This window comes from Chlorocebus sabaeus, chromosome 19, assembly GCF_047675955.1.
Source record: "Chlorocebus sabaeus isolate Y175 chromosome 19, mChlSab1.0.hap1, whole genome shotgun sequence".
In the NCBI taxonomy this organism is placed as follows: Eukaryota; Metazoa; Chordata; class Mammalia; order Primates; family Cercopithecidae; genus Chlorocebus; species Chlorocebus sabaeus.
Window position 1 is genome coordinate 28,731,698 of NC_132922.1, and position 16,096 is coordinate 28,747,793.

Genomic DNA, 16,096 nt, shown 5'->3' on the forward strand with positions numbered 1-16,096 from the left:
CGGAGGAGGCAGTTTTCTGCACTGAGCCACGCTTCCCAGTGAAGACACAGCTCTCAGCTGCCACAAGCTCCCAGCAGTGCTGGGTGGGTGAGCTCAGAAGAAAGAATCTGTGCAGATCCCACGGTGTCCACTCCACTGGTTTTTCTGTAGAGAATGACACGACTTGAGCTGGGCAGTTCTGGGGACTGATCCAGGATATTCAGGCCAAGGACTGGCTTGTCATAACCTGTGGAAATCCAGAGACCAGCTGAGGGATGTCTACCTCAGTCTGTTGATTCAACCAGGCCCCATTTCCCTAAGTCACAACTGAGTCCCCAAACCCCAATACATCCCGGTCAGCTAAGTCCTAAATCCACTCTTGACGCCCCCTCTTCAGAGTCTGCCTGGAGGGCTGGAGGGACTCAGGTCTGAGGGTCTCAGATCCAGATGAACTGGGCCAGCCCTGCTCATGAATTTGTCCACAGTCTTCCTGGCTGGAGGAAATGTCCTATTCTGGTCATTTCATCTAAATGATGGATTGTTTCATTAGGACACTTGTCACCTATTTCAGTGAGAATAGTTGAGTCATGTAAGGAACCCCTCACCCATGTGGAGTCATCAGGACATCTGGTCTCATTTCACCCATGGTACTGATCCTTCCAGGCCATCCCCATCCCCACAGTGGACCAGCCATTGCCATCCTCAGCTCTGCCATTGTTTATTTATTTTCCCATCAAGTCTTTATGTAAATTGGTAAAAAGCACCAGGGTTCTCTATCCAGTGTGGTTTTCTGGTGCTTTTTCAAGTTTACATGAAATATTGATGGGAAATCCAACTGTAAGCCCCATAGTCTTTGTGAGAATCCCAGGGACACAGTCTTTGCACAGGGTGTGGGCTCCATAGGGTGGTGATCCCTGGTCCCTGCAATGAGGTGTATTCTGTCACTGAGCCAAAGACCACCTGGTGGCCAGAGCTGTGGCCCGAGACAGGTGAGAATCCCCTTCCCTGTGGAGACCATCTTCTCATGGAGGCTGAGGATGCCCCATCCAGGAATCAGGGCCCTGAATCCACCACCCCACCCACCTGAGACTCCCCTGAGCACAGGAGCTGCCCCCTGAGCCAGAGTATGCCTGGAGCTGGAAGGAAAGGCAGAGGGAGAAGGGGTGGGGGAGTCTCTTGAAGTGCCCAGGATTGAGGGCTCAGCTCCTCAAAATGTTGCTGAACAGAGAGGGACAAGACCCTGAGATTGGCAGGAGGCTCAGGCAGCCATCCTGGGTGAAGGACTCTGGCCCTGGGGTCTCCATCTCCTCACACTGTGTCCCACTCCTAGAGCACCCCAACCTCAGGGGAATCCCAGCCCTGTAGGAGCTGCCTAGGCTGACACCGGGCCCAGGTGCCTTGGCTGCATTTCCCATGTGAGGCCCTCATGTTCCCGTCTCCTGTCAGTGTCCTGGGTGAACACTGCATAAATCTAGCACTCAGGACAGGGTTACTGCAGCTCAAGGGGATAGGATGCACTTTACTGGGCTTCCATACTGAAGACTGATCCTTGGACTCCTCTTGAGCCTTCAGCACAGGCCGCCTCCTTAGGCTCCTCCTGGGCAGCCCCAGACTCTTCTGGCTGCAGCTCTGCTGCCCCCTGCTTGTCAAGAAAAGGGAACCCCTAAGCTTCCCTCCTCCAGGTGATCCCAGAACACCTGACACCTGGGAGGCTGAAAACTATGGAGTCCAGCCTCAGTCTGTGCCATATGTGAACCCTTCTGGCTCAGCACAGAGAGGTGGCATATATGGTTGCAGGGAGGTGGGGCAGGTGCAATTCTAGTAACTGAGTCTCAGGTTGAAATGCTCTTCTCTGTTCCATGGTTTTTGATCACAGAATGGAGAGTGCAGGATAAACTGTAGCTCTTCTGTGAAAAACCTAAGTCCAGTGACATGTGGTTCTCCCCACATGTACTCCTCCTTCCCATGTATACTGAACACAAGATTGATTTTCCCACCCCAATAAGAACAACTGCACTGCAACTGGGAGCATCTGATGCTGTTGTCACTAAACTTCGGTTGTGTGCCTGAACCATCATCACCATCATTGTCATGGTATTTTTTCTATTAATCATAAGATCAAGAAGATTAAGGTAGAAAATTAGGGCCATAAGTAGGTGGAAACTTTCTGTGTTCAATCCACACATGAGAAACACTATAGCATTCCCTACGACTGTAGTTTTATCAGCATGGTTTCATATTTCCTTATAAACAAATATTTATCAAAAAGTTAACATTTCAGAGATTAAAATTGTTACCTTTCTTCATAAGATTTTGATCATTTTTTACGTATTTGATGTGAAACTCTGCTTATTGCTAGAAGGCTTTTCCTTTTCTATAGGAATAATGAAAATTTGTTTTAATCAAGCTTAGACCCCTGTTGGATCACAGGCCCCCACTGGATTCCTAGGCCCCAGGTGCACCTCAGGCACAGGTGTACAAGCAGGCCCTGGGTGGACTTATCTGTGTACAGGTAAGGAGCTGACCTGGGGGGAGGGTGAGCAGCCAGCAGCCCAGGGGGTTCTCAGTAGATCTTATGGAAGGAAGGAGGCAAGGATATGGAACCTTAAAGAAGTGACTTCACTTCCTTGGTGACAGACCCTCAAAGAACTAAGAACTCTGGTAACCAGGCACCCACATCCTAGGGACAGCCCCGCAGCCAGCTCCCTTGGTGGGAGATGATCAGGAGAGCAAGATGTTATTGTGCTGCCTCCCCACATCTTCAGGCTCCTGCTTCAGGAGGGCCCAGAGTGAGAGCCTTTTCTCCGATGCCCATGCAGGTTCATTCCTCATCCCAGGCACCTGTGGCTGAAGGCGCCCCCAGGTATGATAGGGAAGGCTCTACGAGGCCAGACCTCACCAATGATCCCATCAGGACCACATCTGTGCATTGCCCTTGGTCAGCTGGAGCCTCTGGAGTTCCACCAGGCACAGGCACATGGTGAGGTGGCCAGTAGTTTCTTCAGGGACACAACTGGAGCTAGAGGCAGCTCCAGAGCCCTCCTGCCCTTGCCCTGGTCCTGTGGATGACCAGCCCATTAAGGAGCTGCCTGACTTCATGGCACCCGCTCTAGCCACTGGCCTCAGCCCTGGAGCTGAAAGCATGGCTTGAGCAAGAGGTGGAAGAGAAGGGGTGGCCAGCACAGCCTCAGCCAGCAGCTGCCACTCTGCTCTCAGTACTGGGTACTGTGGGAGGCATAGAGGCAGACACCCAGGTGTGTGGCCTGGGCTCCTCTGCCTCACTGGAGAGAGGCTTCTCTCATTTGGCAGAGCTGCAGCCCTGGAGCTTAGGGTCCTGCTGCTGCTGCTGCTGTTGGGGTTGTCTGCCTGCCCGCAAGAGGCGCTGGAGAGCAGGTAAAGAAGCCTGGGAAGAGGGGTTCCAGCAGCTCCTCCTGTTCCCAGAGGCGGATTCTTCCTCCAGGCTTGGAGGTCTGTGCTCAACTGGGCTTCTCGGCTCTTTGCCCCTGAGGTACTGCCCAGGACAGGCTCTTCTTGGCAGGTGTGCAGGGGTGAGGAGGCTAGGGGGCATCTCCAAAGGGTATAGAAACCAAAGCTTTGAAACTCAGGACTTGTGCCCCAAAAACACCATGCCACGCCACCACGTGCCCTAGAATTTATTCAGTATTAGAATTACAAGTTTCTACAATGACATTTAAATGAAGTTTGACTTATGTTTCTTACCTTTGCTTTCTTACTAACTTTTGTATCATACATTTCCTGGTATTTTCTTCTATGCCATAACACTAGACTACTCACAACACGGTCTGACTTCTCCATTTGGATGTCGGTTAGGAATGTCAAAATTAGTAAGTCCACACGGAGCCACTGACACTCCTCAAACTTACTCTTCCCCATTCTGTGTAATGGCACCTCCCATTTATTAGTTTCTCAGCTCAATATTCTTGGTGTCCCCTTTTAATTCTCTCTGTCATTGCAGCTCTGTCATTGTCTCTCTATACCTGTCTGGTTCTCATTCTCTCTCTCTTTCTCTTTTTTTCTCTCTCTCTATAACACACACACACACACACACACACACACACACATGCACACACACACACAGACACACACACAGACACACACATTTTCAGATCTGACATGTGGGAAAATCCTGCCAGCTTTAACTTTAAAGTGAAGTCATTCCAGATGGTATCTGCAAATTCACCTTCCCACCCTCACCACTTGCTGACTATAGTACTTCCCTCACAAGGCCAAAGCTCTACTGCAGAGATTTCTTGAGGAAATAATGAGAACTATTATACATTGTTATTTTAGGCACCCTCAAAACACAGGCTAGTGCTCTATGCCTAGTGCTCTATGCCTAGGATGTCCCAGGAAAGAATCAGAAAGAATAAGAAATGGTGTATGTATGGGATGGTCTTTGACAAGGGGAACCAGGACAGGCCCCTTACACTTCACTGTCTCCTTTTCCTTTGAGATTTTCCACATCAGCCAAATAGGTTAGGGACAGTAGAAGCCCCCTCAGACTGGGCCTGGCCACCTGCTCTGGCCTCTGAATGCAGCCTGGCCTGACAGCTTGGCTGCAACTTCATGACCAACCGAGAACCAGAACCACAAAACTAAGCTGCTCTCAATTCCAGGTGCACCGAAGTGACAAGATCACAAACACGTGTTCTCTTAATATGCTAACTATTAGGGAGCAATTTTTATTCAAAAGTACACAATAAATACAGTTTAGCCTTTTGAAATACATTTTCTTGTGGATATTTCAGGTACACAACCTGTTGATATAGGATACACATATACTAAAATTTTTACTTTGTTTTTCATGAAATCCATTTAATCAAAGTTTGTGAAGCCTAAGCTATATATATATATATATATATTCATGGCTATGTTTACCAATTGACTCATAAAATTTAAATATTGGATGCAGGTAGTGTCTCAGTATTTATTAAGTGAATTCTCACCTTTAGTAGATTAATAAAGATTTCAGCTACAGAAGTATTGATGCCCATGGAAATTACAAATTCTTGATATCAACGAGGAAGAAGGAATGGACTCAGGTTGACTCTTCCCTGTGGAACCATTTTGGAAACTCCCATCCTATAGAGAGACGATCCACTTTTATGCAGTTTCCAGGACAGGGCCTCAGCGATGTGAGACGGGGATTTTGAGAGAACACTGAGTCTGTCACTCAAAATCTCTCTAGCTCAGCAACCTGAGGTATTGAGGCAAAAAGGAGGAGCAGGAAAAAAAAAGGTCAGGTGCAGTGGTTCACGCCTGTAATCCCACCCTTTTGGGAGGCCGAGTCAGGTGGATCACCTGAGGTCAGGAGTTCAAGCCCAGCCTGGCCAACATAATGAAACCCAGTCTCTACTAAATATACAAAAATTAGCCAGGTGTGGTGGTGCAGGCCTGTAACCCCAGCTACTCAGGAGGCTGAGGCAGGGAGAATTGCTTGAACCTGAGAGGTTGGGATTGCAGTGAGCTGAGATCGCGCCATTACACTCCAGCCTGGGCAACAGTGAGACACTGTCTCAAAAAAAAAAAAAAAAAAAAAAAAAAAGAAAAGAAAAAGAAAAGAAAGGAAAGGAAAAACAACAGCTTCTTCTTGTTCTTAATCCCTCAAAAACATGTTCAGATCTTCTCACAGTGGTCATCACTGCTTCAGAACAGAGATGCAGAGGAATAGCCCAGCCAGGAGAGTCATCTTCACCAGAGCATGGTGGACACAGGGTTGAGTAAGATGCAATTTTGGGAAACTCCCTGTAATGACTTCTGTCCAGGTTGGTCTACACAGTGTCGGATATGGGGATGCATTTAGGGCAAGGATATCCCTAAAAACAGCAGCAAAAGCATCAGTCAGGCAGCTCCTTTTCACTGTGTGCCTGCATTTGAAGAGCTGGAAATAGTTGTGCATTCAAGGATCACAACACACAAGCAACAGGAAGCTGTCCCTGTCATGAATGAGAAACCACAGAGCACATTTCCTTTTGGACTTCATTATGAGAAAGGAGAGGAGCTGAGAGAGGGGAATTCTCAAGGCGGTGCTGTAAGAAGCCCCTTGCACAGGGTGAGGAAGCATCTTCAGAACAAGGGAGAGCCTGAGAGTCCAGGGCAAGTTTGGGTCTCAATTCCCCATGAACGTGGACCACTGTGGAAAGTGCCACCTCTCCTATGTGAGCTGCAGTAATAATCAGCCTCATCCTCAGCCTGGAACCCAGAGGTGGTCATGGAGGCTGTGTTGCTAGACTTGGAGCCAGAGAAGCCATGAGGGACCCTTAAGGCCTGAATACTGACACCATAATTATGGGTCTGAGAACTGTGTCACCCAGTGTTTTGGGGTCAAGAGCAGAAAGGCTTTGCAGCAGGTGCAGGCGGGGGAGTGAGTGTCCTGCTACTGGGCCAGAGAAACTAGTAGAGTCTACCATAATAGAGGAACTGGACATAGGAACTGAAACTTTGTGCTTAAGGCAAAGCTTCAGTGGAGAATCCTACTGTAGACCCATGGGATTTAGCAACAAGTCTATGTCATGTGCGGTAGAGAATTATTTCCTTTTGAAAACAACCTCTTCTATGTTCAGGGCTTTGTTACATCGAGAACCACATGAGACAACAGTGACCACGCAGCCAGACTGGTCAGATCCCCTCAGTCATGAGCTCAGGCAGGGAAAGAAATGATCTATAGTGAGATGGAGGTGGCACAGTTAGGATGGAGCATGATCAGAGCCCATGGGTGCTATATTCCTCACAAGCAGGTTCTTCTCTCTGTTGTTCCAGTGCCTCTTCCTGGGTTCACACTTCCATCGTCTGGTGGAGATGGGGCTTCCGGCACCAGCTTACTCAACAGCACCTGTCACCTGAAAGAGTCCTGACCAGCTGTGTCCCATAACAGTATGACACGATCCTCCCATGACCCCTAGTGTCTAGTCACTACATTAAATATAAAAAGATAAGACAAATAAAATAAAAATAAATATGGCTAAATAGTATATTTTATTTATGTCAGTAAATCAAAATACTATCATTTTCACAAGCAGTACGTGTGATTACTTCTGGGATCCTCCTTTTCAGTTTACTGGACCGATCTCTACAATGGTTGAATGATCCTGGAAGATGAATTTGGATTTGTACAGATCCAGACAGGAAATAGTGGCATTTGCAATATCTGTGCCAGATGGGGATCTCCTGGAACAGAATACTATGGTTGCAGGTGCAGAGTTACATCATTAAAGCAGATACTGAGGTCTTGTCTATTCCCCTCAGAGAATAGAATCAGAATCAGTATGCATTCACGTGCAATGGACAATCGTATACATTCACACTTTTTCTGCCGCGCATCATTAGCTCTCCCTTCCCTGTCATGATATCACCCATTGTTTTCTGTGCCCAGAGCAGGGAGCCTCTGCAACAGGTGCAGGCAGGGTTGTGAGTGTCTGGCTGTTGGGGCCAGAGAATCCAGCAGACTCTACCATGGGAATTAAAACCTCCTGTACGTGCTCAGTCAGGGCAATAAATGATCCACATTGAGATGGAGGTGGCACACGTAGAATGGAGCAGGAGCATTGCTCAAGAGCACTGTCTTCCACATAAGCAAGTTCTCCTCTCTGTTGTTCCAGTGCCTCTTCCTGGGTTCACACTTCCATTGTGTGGTGGAGATGGGGCTTCCTGCACCAGGTTACTCAACAGTACCTGTCACCTGAAAGAGTCCTGACCAGCTCTGTCCCATAATGGTATGACACAATCCTCCTGTGACCCCTAGTGTCTAGTCACCACATTAAATATAAAAAGATAAGAAAAATAAATAAAGCTGAATAGTATATTTTATTCTTGTCAATAAAGCAAAATACTACCATTTTCACATGTTATCAACATGAAATTATTGATGAGATAAATTACATAGATTTTCATGGCTGTTGTTATTGTAATTTTTCTGGAGATCAATGATTTGGGGACTGTGTAGTTGATGGGGATGTGAATGGGTTTTCCTCTGTTGACCAGGGTGGACTGCAGTGGCTTTTGATGTGACAGGTGACCTATGTCTTACCTAGTTCATCACATCTACATATCTCGTTGGGATGGTAGAAAGGAGCGACATTTGCAGAAGATGTGGAAGGCAGAAGTGGGGCAGTGTCCACCCTGCAGCTCACCCTCTGGGTCCGTCTGTGGTCCCTGCATGGGATGAGGCTGCTCTGCCTGCTCCAGGGTTCCCTGCAGAGAGACCTGACTCCAACTCTCCCTCAACCCAGAGCACCTGGCAAGTCAGGCTCCCTTTTCAAAATTCCATAAAAATTCAAGGAACCATCAGATTGGGCATTTCATCATTTACTCTGAAAATTTAGGACAGAAACCAGAGTGTTCAGTGTATAGTGGCCTCCTCAGGCCCCTGGTGGCCCATGTAGAAGCAGTTGGCCATCTTAGATGGGGTTCACTGGAAGCCGGCTCAGAGATGGAGATTTCCATGCACAGAAGATTTAGAAGGGAGTGAGGGAGGCAGCACTGGGCAGAAGGAGACCCTGACTCATGGTGGGGTTGCCACTGAGGCCTCAGGCGTCCACATGGGGAGCTCTGGAGCTGGGAGGCCCTTCATTCAGTGACATCTTAAATTGAGGCAGGGACTTGAGATCTTGGTAGATGAAACCGAACCCCTCTGAGGAGGGACATAGACTTGAGGCAGCTTTCTGCGAACAACAGCCCTTCCCAGTGAGGGCGCAGCTCTGAGCTGCTGGCTTCTCAGCAGTGCCAGGTGGGTCACATGGAAGAGGGGATCTGGGCAGACTTCACAGTGTCCCCTCCTCTGGTTTGCTCTGTTGGGAATCACAGGCTGCCACACAGCCTCAGGCCAGGACCTCAGCAGGGCTGGGCAGCAGTTGTGGGGCCTGATCCAGACAACAGGTCTAAGGTTGGCCTCATGCCCACCATATGACCAGGCAGGGGCAGTACAGCGGACAGAGGTTGCATCTGTCTGTCTTTCCACCCAGACCCTCATTCTCTAACTCACACAACAGCCCCAAGTCACCAGATGATTCTAGCGCTTCCAGGCCATGTCTCTGCCTGATGTACTCTCTGGAGAGACTCCTGGAGGGGGCTAGAGGGAGGGGCAGGCTGAAAGGCTCAGATCCAGGTGAACTGGACCAGATTCACTCATGGTTTTATCCATAGGCCTCCCGGGGCTGGAGCAAGAGGGTGACAGAGGCTGGGAGGGTGTTTTGGTCTCACTTCCCCATCTGCCTGTGTCACTGTGGCATGTTTACTACTACTGTCCCACACCTGACAGTAATAGTCAGCCTCATCCCCGGCCTGGACCCCGCTGATGGTCAGGGTGGCGGTGTTCCCTGAGTTGGAGCCAGAGAATCGCTCAGGGATCCCTGAGGGCCGGTTGCTATTATCATAGATGACCAGCACAGGGGCCTGCGCTGGCTTCTGCTGGTACCAGTGCACATATTTACTTCCAATGCTGTCTCCCCCACAGGTGATCCTGGCCGTCTGTCCTGGGGACACGGACACCGAGCGTGGCTGAGTCAACTCATAGGAGACCGCAGAGCCTGCAAAGATTAAAAGAGAGAGAGAGAGAGGGGTTGGCTTGCAGGTGAAAGATCTGTCTTATGAAATCCCTTGCCATGCTGTCCGGACAAGCTCCAGAGAGTCTGTGAACCCTCAGGGTATCCCCTGCAATCAGTCCCAGTCCCAGTGGCCCATGGACTTTCCTGTTGCGTGGAGTCTTTGAACTGAAAACCCACTACTCTCTCCTGGCAGGTGCAGCCCCTCAGGCTCTCACAAGCCTTTGAGCAGAGTGTGTGGGGAGTTCAGCCCCAACAGCCCTCACCCTGCAGCAGGGTCATGACCATCCTGCCCACCACAGGCAGGGCCCCGCTGAGCTCAGAGTCAGGGCCACACTGGACCCAGAGCCCTTAGTCTGGGCAGGTTGGTGAGACCCTGGGGGCAGCACCTGTGCAGTGAGCAAGGAGGCCGAGGAGGAGAACGGTCCCGGCCATGGCTGAGGCACCGTCAAGGCTGCTTCCTGAGGCCCAGACAGGGCAGGTGCCTCCCAGGCTTCTCTTATCCTCTTACTGGAGAGCGTGGTCCGTGATGCAAATCAGCAGAGTCAGGGGCTACTGTTGGAGGAGATCTGTGGTTTCCAGAGAAGGGCTCAGCCCAAAAGGAAACAGAGAGAGGAGGGGTGGCCCCTGCTTACCCACCCCCTCAGCCCATGTGATTTTCCTTCACCCACTGGTCCCATGGTCTGGGCTCACATCTTTACCCCGGTTGTGCCCAGCCTTGCTCCTTGACTGGATTGGTCATGGAAAAGCCCAGAGGTGAATTTCTCTGTATTATCTAGGGGATATAAAGTCCTTCCTAGGGGATAAAACTCGGCCGTGGTTCAAGAGGTTGTTAGAGGCACAGTGGCGATGGGGGAATTGTCTGGGGTCCACTGTCCTTTCCTCCATTCCATCCTGGCTCAGGAGGGAGGTGATTCGCTTTTTTCTTCTTCTCTAGTAATATCCTGGTCATAAATATTTTACGTCAGATATGAGATGTCTGGTATAGGCCTAAATGCATTTTAAGTCACACTTCAGAGCCCAATGAAGGGACACTCTTCATTCTCACTCATGTCCAAGACACATCCAGAGCCCAATGCAGGGACCCTTTTCATCTCTGTCAGGGGACAGCACAAGTCTTGGACAGGTACAGGCCTCACTCCAGGGGACAGTTCTTCTGTGCCAGAGGAGAATGCAATCCTTGGTTGACAAAGGCACATAGAGTTTTCGAAGATCCATGGGACGCGGTACGTTTCTGCCTTGGCTGTGAGTTCTGTGCCAGGTCATATGTGCTGTGCCTCAGTATCCCCAGGGTGCTGTCAGGACCAGGGACAGATCAGGAGTTGAGGGAAATTTTTGCTTCATGAGAGAATGAGAGGGGGCTGCAAACTCCAAGACCCAGGAAATGAATGTTTATTATAACTAAGTTGTCTTCAATTGCTGGGAAAATGTATCAATAGATAAAAACTTAAGTCAACAAAAGATTAACGAGTAAGCATTTTGTGCCTCATAAGGAAATCAAGAAATGTGAATTGGCAGGTGCCCCAGGACAGAGTTGGCAAGACCGGGAACAGTGGATGTTGAGGGGTGGCCAGGGAAGGAGAAGCCTCTGTGTCTGCAGGCTAGGGGCTCCCAGAGCAAGGGCAGGGATGTGGGACATGTGTGAACACAGGATGGGATGGTATGTGTGAGAGTGAGATGGGATCCAGGGCGATGGGAAGAGGCAAAGTGCCTGAATCTGTGCCAGAAAAATAGGGATCGTCTCCAAGAGTCAGATCTGAGAACCAGGAAGTCAGAAGAATGTAAATATAGGTGTCAAGGACAAATACTCTAAGAAAAGAAGAACTTCTTTCCCTCCGGATCCCAGTTCATGGTCACCGACCCTCCCTGCCTGTCAGCATCCCCTAAATGCTAGGCCCACTCTTCCCCAGTGTTTCTGCCAGGTTACTCTCTGCTGCCCCCTGGTGGCCACTCCACGCTGGCTGCTGGAGGCTCAGGGGCCTCCTGGGTCCAGGTGTAGCTTCAGAATCTGCTGCTCAAGTCCCTGATTTCTTCATTCATGGACTGCTGACCTCACGGAAGAAATTCCTCTTCTCTGTGAGGCCCCTTCCTGCCTCAAGACATGGCATAAGGCTCTGAAGATTCCTAAGGGAAATACAAACACTACATGTAGTAGTGGAGGTTTCAGGTTCTTCCTGAGGCTCCCTGCGTGTCTCTCTGGGTGGTGGGTGGTCCTGAAGGGGGACTGAGGCTTGGTACTGAGGGATGCAGGACTCACCGGTGGCTTTGACTGGGTCTGGATACAAACAGAAGGCCAGGGTGGGTTGCTGGTGACTCCTGCAATAAAATAGAGACAGAAGCTCATTCATCCAAGAAATATTCCCCCTGGCTCACTCTGTCCCGGCAAGACAGCTTTTTAGGAATTCAGCATGAGGAAGACACAGTCCTTGCTCTGAGGAGTTTCCTGTCCTATTCCTGGGTCAATGCAGTAACCAGTGCGTGGGTCCAGACCAGGTTCCAGCCCCTCCCTAGTTCACCTGGCCCTGGAGACACTCGGGGGAGTTGGTCCTGGTCACTCTCCTGTACCTGGTGCCCACCAGTCAGCCCTGTGGGGACCCCCCTGCTGCCTGTGTGTCTGGTCCTGGGCCAGCTTTCTGGGGTCCTATTGAGTCACCCAGCTCTACTTTCCCTGAAGTTCTAGAGCTTTGCTGACCCAGAAGCAGAGAATTCAGGGAGTGCACTTGACAAGGAAAGGAAGGGCCTGTGAGAGGAGAGTGACAATGTCAAGGCCACTGGGGAAGGAAGAAAGAAGAGCAGGACCAAGGAAGTCCTAGACCCACAGTGATGAGCTCTTCTGAGTGTCCTGGGACCTGTCTGAACTTGGGAAGGGGACATGGGAAAATCCTGAGCCAAATTTTTGGGGCCCTGATGCAAACAGCTTCCCCTTGTTAGTTCCTCCAGCTGCCTGTGGGGAGTGCAGTCTACCTGGACATGGAGCCGGTCACGGCCTGGGTGGGCAGCCAGCTCCCTGCACTCATTGGATCATTAGAAGACTCAAAGGACGTTATTCCAGGTTTTAATCAAATATAGGCCTTTTAATGATCTTTTTACCTGACACATTTTTAACATAATGTTTAAGGATTAGGGATCCCCCTATAAAAATGATCTATCTATGTTAATATTTTATTAGCTTAGTTAAAAAGTTGTAGATATATTAATACAATACTATTTCTCAGTGCTTTTTTGAGCAGAGTGTCATTGTCCTTTCTGTTTTTCCCATTTCCATAAGGTATGGGACTGAATACAAGCCATGAACAGGACTGTGTCTCACAAGCACACTGCCCTCCCCCATCATGGTCTGGCCATCCTGAGAAGCCCACCTCAGCCTGTAGAAGGTGGGGGCTGTACCCCAGGTTAGAGCTGGAGCATCTGTGGGGATTGAGGGCTGATTTGGATGCGGGACCTGGCCTGGCTCCTGCTGGTTCTCTCTGTATTGTTGCCTGCTCCAGTCTCTCCTGAGAAGGTGGTGGACAGGTGTCTCATGCCCACCTCTCCTGGGGGCTGCTGAGTCTGTAGGAGAACACAGAACCTGTGGGTTGAGGAGACTTCGAGGCTCATTCTCAGAGACCCATCTCCTGGAGCATCACCTGGGCTTAGGGTCCTGTGGGGACTTATCCTGGGGGCAGCATCTGTGCAAAGAGTAAGCAGAGGTAACAGGTCATGGTCACAGGTCATGGGGAGATGTCCCAGAGCTTTGACTCTGGAAACCATAGCTGACCTGCTTTCCTCAGGCCTTCTCCACACTCTCAAAGGTCCCCACAAAAATGCTTCCTCTATCACGCTGGACTGGAGAGAGCTCGGAGGCTCCAGTGTGGGAGTCACGGGTTTGGTTCATGTGGGATTATTCTTCTCATATCTCACAGGGGAGGGATTATTTGAACAATCTTAAAGGAATTACAAGAATCCCATACCCACGGTTGTCTGTGAAGCTCACAGGGTGGGAAGGTGTCTCCGTGTTGCCAGGGCCCTGGCCATTGTGGTGTCTCAGTCCCCCTTCTGCTGCTCTGTCAGGACCAGACCCGGGTGTACATGTGGCCCATCCTGGACAAGGTTCTATATAAGCATAACAATATTTGATGACACTGACTCAGCAGTGACTATGGCCTGTGCCTTGCCTGTTTGTGGGCCTTGCCCACATGAACTCATTTAACCCAGAAGCACGTCTGAGGGAGAAGGTAAGTGAGAAAAATAGAAAAGTTTTGAGTTTGGGACATTTGACACTGCCAGCACTCCCTGGCAACTCCAACATGCACGTGTACACACGTGCACACACACTCACACAGCATATCCATTTACATACAGGCACACACACCAACTCACAGGCATATGCATTTACACACATGCATACACACTCACACAGGCATTTGCATTACACACATGTACACACACACATAGGCATTTGCATTTACACACATGCACACACACAGGCATATGCATTTACTCACATGCACACATGGCACTGCTTTGTGTACAGGAGAAAGGGAGCACATCTTCCAGCCTGCGGTCCTGTTCTCTGGGTCTGCAATTGCAGAGACCTGAGCCATTCTGAGAGACATCACCAGAATGTGTCCTAGCAGAACTACTTTGTCTTGTCCAGACTCTCTGACGGACATCACTCTCCTGCTTGCCCTCCTACAGCTGGCCTTGCTTATGATGTCCTGGTGCTGGGTGAGATGCTCAGTTTTGCAGAAAGAGTCAGGGCAATCTGCTCAAGACTGACAATCAGTTTTTGACCTGTGACCATTACAGTGGGCAGCATGGAGGCCTGACTAGGAAGGCACAGACAATAGGGCTGGGCTGGTGCCACTGAAAGGAAGGGACCCTGGGGACAGAGAGCAGGGGAACCTCCTACTGTTTCCTCCAGGTCAGTCAGTTGAGCACAAGGGGGAGTCAAATAGGCTCATAGAATGCAAAGGCCACAGCTGCACTAACCTGGGCTCAGGATAACCAGGAACTATGGCTGGAGGGGAGAAGGAGATAAGCTCTCTGCTTATCTGAGGCCCTGGCCATAGAGGGATGGCCAAGGACTCTAGGGCCAGAAGATAATAAACACCCTTCAAATGAGCTCAGCTCTCTTCCTTCCCCACTGACTCTCCACTGCCTTGTCCATGACGTGGATTCTGCAGACTCCTCCCTTAGCTCTCTAGTAGATTTCACCTTGGAACAGTTTCTGAGACACTGTGAGAGTTGGCAGGAGAATGTCCCAGGATGCTCGCGTCCACTCCCAGGCCTTCATTTTAAATCATTAAAGTCTCTCTTTTCCTAACCCTCTGAAACCCTCTGCACTGCCTTCCCTCCATCCCCATTCCAGGCCCAATTGTCATGAGTGATGTCGGGAATAATTGCTGCCAACTCAGGAGCAGCTGGGGTGTGTCAGACCGTATGTTATGCACTTCACAAACATGATTAAGTGACATCCCTGCAGCCTCAATAGTGAAGAATGACTATGAATTCTTGTCTAACTTTTTTTCTCAGAGGTTTTTAACCTCTCATAAGGAGAGTTTTCTGAGAGATTAAATGCCTTGCTTACACCCACACAACTGGAGGTAACAGAAGTGTGCTTCAAGGATAAACCTGGATGCCCCTCAAAGCCAAGCTCCTGAGGGCTGTATTATTCAGACAACCCCTTACAGTAAGGATGTGCCACTATCTGTGACACATAAACTGTGGGGTGGGGGATTGCAAAGAAACAGAAGCCTTATGTGTGGGGGATTCTCCAGGGTGATTCATCCTGAGGGTTTAAAGGATAACAGCTTTAGGGGGTTTCGCCTCCTCTCTCCTGTTGTCATCTGGGTGTTCAGAAATGTCAACTTTCCCACTTTGTTTGCTGAGATTGGAAGAGAAGAGCGAGTCAGCGTCAGAGACATCTGTGAGTTACATTTGGGAAGATCACATCTGTCCATTCTTGAAATAATTTAAATAATCTAAATATCCATAAGTTGAATTTAATAATCATTAGCCATGGCATATTTTTGCCAGTGTTTGGGAAAAACAAGCTGATGCAGAAAATAGAACAAAATATAACACAAGTTAAATTGTTTTAAGAACAGAGGATGTCCTTATTAAGAAAGATAAGTTGCAGACAGAAATGGTATAGTCAAAAGAAAATTCATCACATATGCATATTAAACTACTATTTCCAATGTTACCATTAAGCATCCACATTTTGCTGTGCAAATAAAGAGTCTCCTAATGGTTATACAAAAGTGCATTATTTTTTCTATTTGATATTGAGATTCCCTTGTGAGGTGAGGGTGGTCTTGAGCGTAGGAAAAAAGAATGTTCCATGGGATGTTTCCTTATTCCTAAAAAATAATTTTATAGGAAAAGGTAATTTGCAACATAAACATATTTCCACCAAAAAGTCCTGTTCTTCTTCTGGCAACTTGGCTTGGGATCTTTATACTTTTAACATCTCAAGTTCTCTTCCTTATCCCACTGTTAAATTCTGTTCTAGAATTTTCATGCAGTATAACAATATTCAATACATTCAAAACTTAAACTATTTATTTACTTAT

At 48.9% G+C, this 16,096-nt stretch overlaps 1 pseudogene and 1 gene segment (V, D, J or C); one reads left to right on the plus strand and one right to left on the minus strand.

Moving 5' to 3' along the window:
- Positions 1-16,096, minus strand: part of LOC119618181 (immunoglobulin lambda-1 light chain-like) — a 384,505-nt gene that overhangs the window by 276,450 nt on the left and 91,959 nt on the right.
- Positions 2,957-3,486, plus strand: LOC119623731 (uncharacterized protein C2orf27A-like; annotated as a pseudogene).